The sequence below is a fragment of the Marmota marmota genome, unplaced genomic scaffold, assembly GCF_001458135.2.
Source record: "Marmota marmota marmota unplaced genomic scaffold, marMar, whole genome shotgun sequence".
NCBI classification, from domain to species: domain Eukaryota; kingdom Metazoa; phylum Chordata; class Mammalia; order Rodentia; family Sciuridae; genus Marmota; species Marmota marmota.
Window position 1 is genome coordinate 37046889 of NW_026000229.1, and position 11015 is coordinate 37057903.

An 11015-nucleotide genomic window follows, 5' to 3' on the forward strand; every position below is an offset into this window, starting at 1 on the left:
TTTTTTTTTTTTTTTTTTTTTTTTTTTTTTTGTGGTGCTGGAGATTGAACCCAGGGCCTTGGGCATGTGAGGCAAGCACTCTACCAACTGAGCTATATCCCCAGCCCTGCCTTACTCTTTATTAAATACTTTTTTAGTTGTTGATGGACCTTTATTATTTATTTATTTATCTACTTATTTATTTATTTATGGTCCTGAGAATTGAACCCAGTACCTTACACATGTGAGGCAAGTGCCATACCACTGAGCTACAACCACTGCCTTAATCTTTGTTATCTCACCCTACCCACACCCAGGCAACTCTAGATTCTCTCCTCAAGGTTGCAAAAATGGTTCCTATCTTTGTTTCTGCTTCCTGGCTACCATGAGCTGAATAACTTTCCTCTGCCATGCTCTTCCTCCATGATATTCTGCCTTATCTCAGGTCCACAGCAATGGAATTGACTGACCATGAACTGATCTTCTCAAATTTCTTTTGCATATTGGAAATGATAAGACACCAAGGACCAAGATCAGGAGAAACTATGAGGAAAAAGGGATTCAAGTCACTGTCCTGCCTGCACTTAACTTTGAAAAAGAACTCCCAGAGGGTTTCAAGCAATCAAATATAGGCTACCAAGAAGAGGGACTTCACGTATAGGACAATGAGATAAAAATTTAAGATAGAAAGAGTCATGAGTAGTCCATTGGTATGTTGCCAAATTTGGGGGGCAGGGCAGGACAACATCGAGGTCTATATTCAGAATTAAATCATATGGCCAAGAGTGGAGAAATGGTTTCTCTAATAATATTTGAGGTTACTTTACTACCAGGAGAGAAAATGCTACTTAGCAATCAATAGTGGAGTCTCATTGTAAGAGCCATGCTCCTGCAAATCTAAAACCATGGACCACAATCATTTGCTGGGCATTTACCTGAAAAAAAGGCTTATAATTGTAAATATGTATCCTTCATAGCACAGAAGCATCTCTCAAGGACTTGAGAGTAATTTCTCAGGAATGTAACCATCAAAAGAATAAGACTTCAGTCTCCAAGACTCCATGAGAAGACAGTATTCTAACTTTGATAATTACCTGCCAACAAACACAGCTGGCCTAATCTCACTTATACTAAACAATGCTTTGTACTTTCTACTTCTCTGATTCTGAGCTCCAATCTTCCCCCTTAGTTACTTGCTTTTAGTTTTATAAAAATCACTAGTTTTGGAGGTCACACATCTGAGCTATATATTATTAGTTATAATGATAAAAAGTTCAAAGCCAGCCTTAGCAACTTAGAAAGATCCTGTCTTGGATGCTAACCCACAACAAGGGAAGGGAAGATTAGAAGTTCATTGGACTAGACAAAGGGGAATGAAGGGAAGGGAAGGGGAATGGTAATAGGAAAGACAGTAGGATGAGTCAGATATATCTTTCCTATCCTCATATATAAATAAAGGACCAATGTTAACTCCACATCATATACAACCACAATAATGGGATCCTAATTGGAACAAGTTATACTTATTCTATGTTTGTATAATATTTCAAAATATACTCTACTGTATATTTTGTATATAAAAAAAGAATAATAAAAAGAGGAATATCACACATACACACAAAAATCCTGTCTTAAAGAATAAGAATGGCTAGGGATGTGGCCCAATTGTAGAGCACCCCTGGTTTCCATCTCCCATACCACAAAAATAAGAGGAGAAGGAGGAGGAGACAGAATTGTGCTTGCTTTGGCAGCACATATACTAAAATTGGAATAAAACAGAGATTAGCACAGCCCCTGTGCAAAGATGACATGCAAATTCATGAAGTGTTTCATTAAGAAGAAGCATGGCTGGGTACACTGGTGCATGCCTATATTCTCTGGGTTGGGAGGCTGAGGCAGGAGGATTGCAAGTTCAAAGCCAGACTCAGAAACTCAGTGAGTACCTGTTGCTAAATAAAATACAAAAAAGGGCTGGGTAATGTGACTCAGTAGTTAAGTGCTCCTGGTTCAATCCCCTGTACCAAGGTGGGGGAGGGGGAGAAGATGGTATGGTAAGTGCTGAAGTCAAAGACAAATCTGTGTGTGAGTTTGATCAGTAAGGAATTATGCTAACTGGAATTTTTCCAGTTCTGCAGATATAATGCCTTTCATAATTTCATGCTTTTGTGCGCACATGATTCCTCACCTGGATTGCTTTTCCCCTTGTCCTTCAATGCTCAGCTCATGTTCATCTAGGAAATGCTCCCTGACTCAGATGAGCAGATAAAGTACAAAGTAGTGGACAATGAGCTCGTATCCCATAGAGAGCAGGTACATGTGGTATGAATCCCTGATCTACCACTTCACCAGTTTCAACAAGCTTGTGACCAGAAAGTTACTTAAGAACTCTAATATTTAATTTCCTAACTGGTGTCATATCAGTACCCATTTCATGGCATTGTCGTGAAGATTAAAAGAAAATGCCCAAAGAGTGCAAAGCCTAGTAACTGGCCTGTAAGTGCTCGTTACACTATTCACTGGGCCTGACTTGTACTCTAGTACCTCTCTCTTCTATAGTTCTTTTTTTTAATATTTATTTTTTTAGTTGTAGTTGTACCCAATACCTTTATTTATTTTTATGTGGTGCTGCGGATTGAACCCAGGGTGTGCACTTGCTAGGCGAGTGCTCTACTGCTGAGCCACAATCCCAGCCCCTCTTCTATAGTTCTTTTCACATGCTGCAATTATTTGCTTATACTAGATTGTGTGTTCATTGAGCACTATCCCAGAGTTTAACAATAACAATTAGCTTTATTGAACACTTACAAAAGTTTCTAAAAGGACTAGGATGTAGCTCACTTGTCCAGCATGTGCAAGATTCTGGGTTTCTTTAAAAAAAAAAAAACCCACAGATTATGCTATACATTTTTTAAAATATTTATTTTTTAGAAGTAGTTGGACAAAATACCTTTATTTTATTTATTTATTTTTATGTGGTGCTGAGTATTAAACCCAGGACCTTGTACATGCTAGACAAGTGCTCTACCACTAAGCCACAACCCCAACTACATTAAGGTGCTGCTACTTTTTTTTTTTTTTTTGGTATTGAGGATTGAACCTAGGAAGGGCTTTGTTGCCATCATGGTCTTCCTTCCCTCCACTAATTATGACATGTATTACTTTCATTATCATTACTTTTTTTGTGTGTCTGATGGTGGGGATTGTACCCAGGCCCTTGTGCATGCTAGATACACACTCTTTAACTGAGCTACATGCTAGTATTATTATTCAATTCTATATCATTTATAATGTAAACAAAATTTCCTTTTTACCACAAATAAGCTACAGCTCAGGCTGCTGTCAGTAACTTTTATTGGTCAGCATCTATTTTCTACTGGAGAAACTGTACCCCAAGCTGTTACTGGATCAGGTCCAAGGAGGTCCCCAGAAGGGAGTAGAAACCTCCAGTCAGCTCTGGTAAACTTTGTTTGTTTGCTTTTACTTATTTATTTATTTTTTTGGTACCAGGGATTGAACCCAAGGGTGTTTTAACTACTGAGCCACACCCCCCAGCCCTTTTTATTTCTTATTTTGAGACAGGGTCTCTCTAAATTGCCCAGGTGGGCCTTGGAACTTTCAAACCTCCTGCCTTGGCCTCTGAAACAGTTGGAATTACAGACATATGTTACTGCATCCAACACATTATTTCTTCTGGATTTGAAAAAGTTTATTCCCTTCAGGCCTCCCTTTCCACACTATGGTAAATATTCATGGAGTTGGGACTGGGGATATAGCTCAATTGGTAGAGTGCTTGCCTCCTGTGTACAAGGCCCTGGGTTCAATCCTATCAGCAAAACACACACACACACACACACACACACACACAATTATTCATGGAGATTCCTATATATAAGGGAAAAAACTAACAACCAATGATAGAGTAATGCAAATCAAAGCCACAATAAGGCACCACTTCACACCAATTTGAATAACTATTAGAAACAACAACAAAAAGAAACGTTGGGGTGATGTGGAGAAATTTGAACCATTATGCATTGTTGATAGAAATATAAAATTGTACAGCCACTGTAGAAAATGGTATGGCAGTTACTAAAAAATTGAAAAGAGTTACCTAATGATCCAGCCATTCCACTTCTGGACACATACCAAAAAGAAATAAAACCAGAGACTTGGAAAAACAAAAACAAAACGATTTAGGAATAAACTTAACCAAGAAGACAAAAGAAAGATTTGTACATTGGAAATTATAAAATACTAATGAGCTGCCTGTGGTGGCCCACACTTGTAATCCCAGCCACTACTGAGGCTGAGGAAGGAGGATTACAAGATCAAAACCAGCCTCAGCAATTTATTGAGGCCCTGAGCAACTTAATGAGACCTAGTCTCAAAATAAAAAATAAAAAGGGGTGGGGATGTAGCTCAGTGGTTAAGTGCCATGGATTCAATATCCTGGTACCAAAAAACAAAACACTAATGAAAGAAATTCAAGAAGACACAAATAAATGTAAAGATATCTCATATTCAAGGATTAGAAGAATTTATATTGTTAAAATGTATCAAGGACTGGGGTTGTGGTTCAGTGGTAGAGCACTTGCCCAACACCTGTGAGGCACTGGGTTGGATTCTCAGCACTACATGTAAATAAATAAAAATAAAGGTCCATTGACAACTAAAAAAATTTTTTAAATGTATCAAAATATCACATTGAATCCTACACATATGTACAATTATTATATTTCAGTTACAAATAAAAAGCCCATACTACTCAAGCCTATCTACAGATTCAATGCAATCTCTATAAAATTCCAATATTTCATATAAATAAAAAAGAAAATCCTAAAAATTTTATAAAACCACAAATAGCCCCGTGCAGTGGCACATACCTGTAATCCCAGCAGCTTAGGAGGCTGAGGCAGGAGGATGGTGAGTTCAAAGCCAGCCTCAGCAATTTAGTGAGGGCTTAAGCAACTCAGTGAGACCCAGTCTCTAAATATAATATAAAAAGGCTGGGGACAGTGGTTATGTACTCCCGGGTTCAATGCCTGGTACAAAAACAAACAAACATAAAGACCACCCCCCAAAAAACTTGTCTTCCATTTATTCCACTTTTTCCCCTCTATGTACCAAGGATGGAATACAGGGATGCTTTACCACTGAGCTGCATCCTAAGCCCTTTTTATTTATTATTTATTTATTTATTTTGAGGAGGTACTGGAGATTGAACTCAGGGGCACTCCACCACTGAGCCACATCCTCCGCCCTATTTTGTATTTTATTTAGAGACAGGGTCTCACTGAGTTGCTTAGCATCTTGCTTTTTGCAGAGGCAGGCTTTGAACTCATGATCCTCCTGTCTCAGCCTCCCAAGCCACTAGGATTACAAACATGTGTCACTTCACCTGGCCCTTTTCATTTTTTACTTAGAAATAGGGTCTTGCAAGTCTTGCAATAGCCAATCTCAAAAAAACAAATGCTGAATGTTTTCTCTGATATAAGGAGGCTGACTCATAGTGGAGTAGGGAGGGGGAACATAGGAGGAATAGATGAATTCTAGATAGGGAAGAGGGGAGGGAGGGAAAGGGAGGAGGCAGGGGAGTAGCAAGGATGGTGGAATGTGATGGACATCATTATCCAAAGTACATGTATGAAGATACGAATTGGGTGTCAACCTACTTTATATATAATTATTATTATATATAAACAGAGATATGAAAAATTGTGGTATATATGTGTAATAAGAATTGTAATGCAAAACCAAACAAACAAAAAACAAAGTACATGGGCTGGGGATGTGGCTCAAGTGGTAGTGTGCTCGCCTGGCGTGCGTGCGGCCCGGGTTCGATCCTCAGCACCACATACAAACAAAGATGTTGTGTCCGCTGAAAACTAAAAAAAATAAAATAAATATTTTTTAAAAAAGATTCTCTCTCTCTCCCTCCTCTCTCTCTCTCTCTTTAAAAAAAAGTACATGTATAAAGACATGAATTGGCATGAACATACTTTATATACAAAGATATGAAAAATTGTGCTCTATATATGTAATAAGAATTGTAATGCATTCCTCTGTCTTGTATTTAAAAGAAAATAAAATCAATTAAATAAAAAATAAAGGTAAAAAATTAAAAATAAATAAAGAAAGAAAGAAATAGGGTCTTGCTAAGTTGCTTAGGGTCTTGCTAAATTGATGAAACTGGTGTGGAATTGTGATCCTCCTGCTTCAGTCTCCAGAGTCACTGGGAGAACAGGTGTGTATCACACTACCCTGTTTATCCATGCTACTTCTAAAAGCATCTTGTCATCCACAGATGACCCTAATCCTTAACAATATATTCAAGTTTAACCATTGATTGTAAGTGGTAAAAATCTAAATAATTAATTTAAGTAAAATAAATGTGTTGGTGTTTAGAAGTTAAGGGAAGATCAAATGGCTGAGCTATGTGGGGTGGCATAAATAGAATTGAACCTCAGGAATAACTCAAACAGACGACATGAATACTAATTGGAATTTTCACTTATCCTTCAAACTCTGCCTTTATCAGCATCTAGATTTTATTTTCTCCTGCTGCAAACCAATTTCCTTCACAATATTAGCAAGTAGTTAAGAAGCTCAGCAGGAGCCAGCAGGGTCAAAAAGACTTTTTAAAAAATGTCTAGTTCAGAAAATTCTCAAGAAAACTAGATTAGCCCAGTGCAAATCAGGTATCTACCATTGAATCAATCAGCTGAAATGTGGAAGGTCATGTAAACATAGGAGACCAAGTGGTTGGAATGGAGAAGAAGAATAAAGTTGAGCAGAGAAAGAAAGTGTAAGTGAATGGCAACAAATGACAAGCGACAGGAGGCAGGAAGGAAATCTCAGATCAGCAAGCTTTCAAGTCAATGGATCAGGCATGGCAGGGCTCATTTTCTGGGTATGGAGATGGCCCCTGGGGTCACAGAAGGAGTCTGGGTTTTTAGTTTACAATGAGGGTGAATTAATCATTGGAGACTGTGGACGTGCTGTTCGAATAGTCAGGGACCTAATTGTGCAGGTTAAAATTTTAACTCAGGAAGGCAGTTGTAAAAAGTTTGAAATTCATTGTCACTGGGAAAAGCTCACAACTTGGTGTTCATTGCTGTCTTCCTTCCTCTGGGATCCATTGTTACCTATTTGCTTTTTTCCTTCCAGGACTCATCTGCAGTGGGGAAAGGGTACTGTTTCACTATTCACCTCCTCCCTTTTTGGTTGGGAAGGGGCAAATGTTTGCTTTGATGGAGATGCTGGAGATGAAACTGGGAAGGGATGAAAGTTTGCTTTTTCCCTCGGGTCCCATTGTTACTGGGAAAGGATGTACTGGGAGAGGTTTAATTTTGGGGTCAATTTCTTCTCCCTCCTCCCAAATCACACCGTCCATTTTTCCCACTGTCTTTCTGTTTTTCCTGGGGAATTTTCTTGTAGGAATATTATTTTCTATAACTCTCAGAAAGAGGAGCAGAGATAACCTTAACTTCACTAAGAGGAGTACTGAGTGTGGTTTAGGCAGATAGTTGGTATGAGAAATTAAAGATAAGTATAAATAGGATAGATGGAGTAGGAGATCATGGAAGGCTTAGAATTTATGCAATGGCATATCTAGATGCCAAAATGAATACGGTATTTAGTTTTGGATGCCGCATTTTATTTTACTTATTTTTTAGTGCTGATGATTGAACCTAGGGGTGCTTTAACACTGAATTACATCCCCACTCCTTTTGGTTTTTTGAGACAGAGTCTTGTTAAGTTGCATAGGGTCTCACTAAGTTGCTGAGGTTTCACTTTGAACTTGGGATCCTCCTGCCTCAGCCTCCTGAGTCACTGGGATTACAGTTGTGTGCCACTACACCTGGCTAGGTATAATATTAAAAAAATGGAAACAGACATGTCCAATGTCCAGATTAGGACAATCTGTTGATTATAGGCTGTGTAAAGGCAATGACTATTGGATATCACTGGGTTTGAAAGGAAGGATTGAGAGAGCAAAGAAAGGAAAGAGGACTCAAGAGGATTTGGGGTGTGTGAGTGAAGGTTTTGGACAGGAGCTAATATTAGCCAATGATTTCCAGCTTGGAAGCATGTGGGGAATTATAGAAATATGGACAATAAAAGGAGGAGTTAATATGTGAAAATGTGGTACATTCAGCTTTAGACATTTTTGAGATGCTGGTAGTGTATCCCACACCTGGAATTGCTACAACAGTTATAAATGAATGCTGGGGTTTAGGAAACAAGTTTATTAAATTGTCTGTATATAACTCGTATTTGAAGCTGCAAAAGAAGGTATAGGCCCAGCATGGTGGTGCAAGTCTGTAATCCCAGTGATTTGGGAGACTGAGGCAGGAGGATTGCAAGTTCAAAGCCAGCCTCATCAATTTTGCGAGTCCCTAGGCAAATTAGCAAGACCCTGTCTCAAAATAAAAAAATAAAAAAGGCTGGGGATATAGCTCAGGGGGAGCTACGCCTGGGTTCAATAAAAAATAAAGAAAAAGGAAAAAATATATATATAATGGAAGTATGAAAGTCCAGTTAAGTGGGTGACCCCACTGAGTGAGATTGGGGAAGGGCTGCCGAACATTTGCGAGGAGGTCTCTAAGGGGGCAGAACCAACAGAAATAGCTTTCTGAGGTCACAGGCAGTTCTTGGGAGATTGGGGGAAGAAGAGGCCCTAAGGCACCTAGGCGCCTGAGGAATGAACGAACGAGAGCAATAATTAGCTCCTATTCGAAAGATACAGGAGGAGTTGGCAGCCTAAGAGCGGGATGCAGGAAGGAGAAGCGAAAAACTTCCCTAAATTCTCCCCTCTCTCACAAAGGGCAGAAAAGATCAGGAAGAGTGAAAGCCGGGCTTTCCGGGGACAGGAATACAAGACTTTGGATGGTCCTGTTGCGGGACCTTTGCTACTCTGCCTGGAACTCTAGTGTTTAAACACTTAGTTTGCCTCCGGAAGGAAAAAGCAGATGGACCGTCACAGGAATAGTGGAGAACCCGGCAGGAAAATGTGGAGGACCCGGGCGGAAACCTTGCTTAGTCTAGTGGAAGGTGAGCAGTCGCTGAACAGCAGTTGGAACTTTGGGGCAGGGGAGAGCGACGCACCCCTTGCAGGTGAGGACTGAGGGAGGCTGCTGCAATACCGAAAGCTTTCCGTGGCTGGGCTATATCGGGTCCGGGTCGGGAGCTAAACGTCTGGACTTCAAAGTTAGTTTTGCCGCTAACTGTGTGACCTAGGTTAATTTAGTCTTGGAATCTCGTGTCTGTAATTGGAATAACGATAGTACTTCAGAGTTGTGAAGAGTGAATGAAAAAACAGGACAGTTTCTGGCAGGTAGTAAGTACGCTCTGGTTTTTACTGACGTTAACTTACTTCCAGCAGCGTGGATTCCGTTGTCAAACTCACCCTTAACCTCGGCCTGGCGTCGTCCAGCTACTAGGTTTGACTTTATAGATGAAAATACAAAGGGCAAACAGTGCCGGGCACGTTGGCACTCGCCTGTAATTCCAGCTACTTGGGAGACTGGGCTGGAAGGATCACTTGCACCCAGGAATTTGAAACCAGCCTGCTCAACATAGCAAGACCCCTTCTTAAAAATAACAGCCAGGCGTGGTGGCGCATGTAATCCCAGCGACTGGAGAGGCTGATGGAGGAGGATGGCATGTTCGAGGCCAGCAATTTAGCGAGCCTCTATCTCAAAATAAAAAATAAAAAGGGCTGGGGATGTATCTCAGTGGTAGAGCGCTACTGGGTTCAATTTCCCCGTGCTGACAAAAGATCCCCACAAAACATTTGTAACTAAAGTTATACTATTATTGGAGAAGTAACAACTGAAGGTTTGGAAAACAGGGTAAATAATGTTACACAATTCCATCATCCTACATAATATTTTAAGCCTTCCCCCCAATATTTCTTGTCTGTGGATTTTTATATGTGAAATATTAGGGTATATGCAATTTTGGTTCCTTTTAATTTGCAACAGTATTGTAGCCTGAGCATGGGGTTCAGAAGAATAATTTTAATAATAATAATATTGTAATAATATTAATCTTATTGTATTGTGTTGTTAGTTATAATATTATTGTACTGGAGATTGAGCCTAGGACACTCTACCACTGAGCTCCATCTCCAGCCCTTTTTATTTTTATATTTTATTTTTTGGAACCTGGGGATTGAACCCAGGGTAGCTTAATCAGTGTGCCACATTCCCAGCCCTTTTTCGTGTTTTCTTTAGAGACAGGGTCTCACTGAGGTGCTTAGGGCCTCATAAGGTGCTGATGCTGGCTTTCAACTCAGTGATCCTCCTGCCTCAGCCTTCTGAGCTGCTGGTATTACAGACGTGCACCACTGCACCCTGATTGATTGATTGATTGATTGTACCTGGGATTGGACTCAGGGCTACTCAACCACTGAGCCACATCCCCAGCCATATTTTGAACCTTATTAGGATTTTACTGAGTTGCTTAGCATCTCACTGTTGCTGAGACTGGCTTTGAACTCTGGATCTTCCTGCCTCAGCCTCCTGAGCTTCTGGGATTATAGGCCACACATAGTTTAAAAGAATCGTTTTTCTGATTGTATAAAAATTCCATTTTATGGGGCTTATCATTTGTTTTTATAAATTTCTGAATATGTAAGGTAAAATCATGCATATATGACCAGTGAGGGGGGCTGGGATTGTGGCTCAGCGGGGGAGTGCTTGCCTAGCACCGCCGGGATCTGGGTTCGATTTTCAGCACCACATTAAAAAAAAATAATAATAAAGACATTGTGTAGTGTCCATCTACACCTAAAAAATAAATATTTAAAAAAAAAAACAACAACTATGGGGTTGGGGATGTGGCTCAAGCGGTAGCAAGCTCGCCTGGCATGATTGTGACCCGGGTTCGATCCTCAGCACCACATACAGACAAAGATGTTGTGTCCGGCGAAAACTAAGAAAAATAAATATTAAAAAAAAATTCTCTCTCTCTCTCCCTTTCTCTCTGTCTCTCGCTCTCAAAAAAAAAAAAAAAAAAAAAAAAAAAAAAAA

General features: G+C 39.8%; 1 protein-coding gene, 1 non-coding gene and 1 pseudogene across 4 annotated transcripts in view; 2 read left to right on the forward strand and 1 right to left on the reverse strand.

The window, feature by feature from the left end:
• Positions 1–2295, reverse strand: part of LOC107137649 — a 4633-nt pseudogene extending 2338 nt beyond the window's left edge.
• LOC125613472 lies at positions 1715–1818 on the forward strand. The gene has a single exon (XR_007344036.1). It is a non-coding gene; the product is annotated as a U6 spliceosomal RNA (small nuclear RNA).
• Positions 2296–8944: 6649 nt separating the features above from the next.
• The window catches only part of Ndufaf1 (NADH:ubiquinone oxidoreductase complex assembly factor 1), a 23980-nt gene continuing 21909 nt past the window's right edge, over positions 8945–11015 (forward strand). For 2 of the 3 annotated variants that reach the window (XM_048793239.1, XM_015480798.2), the window contains exon 1: positions 8945–9096. The gene's annotated coding sequence lies outside the window, so the exon portion shown is untranslated. The remainder of the gene's footprint in view (positions 9097–11015) is intronic. The other variant, XM_015480799.2, reaches the window with a different exon arrangement.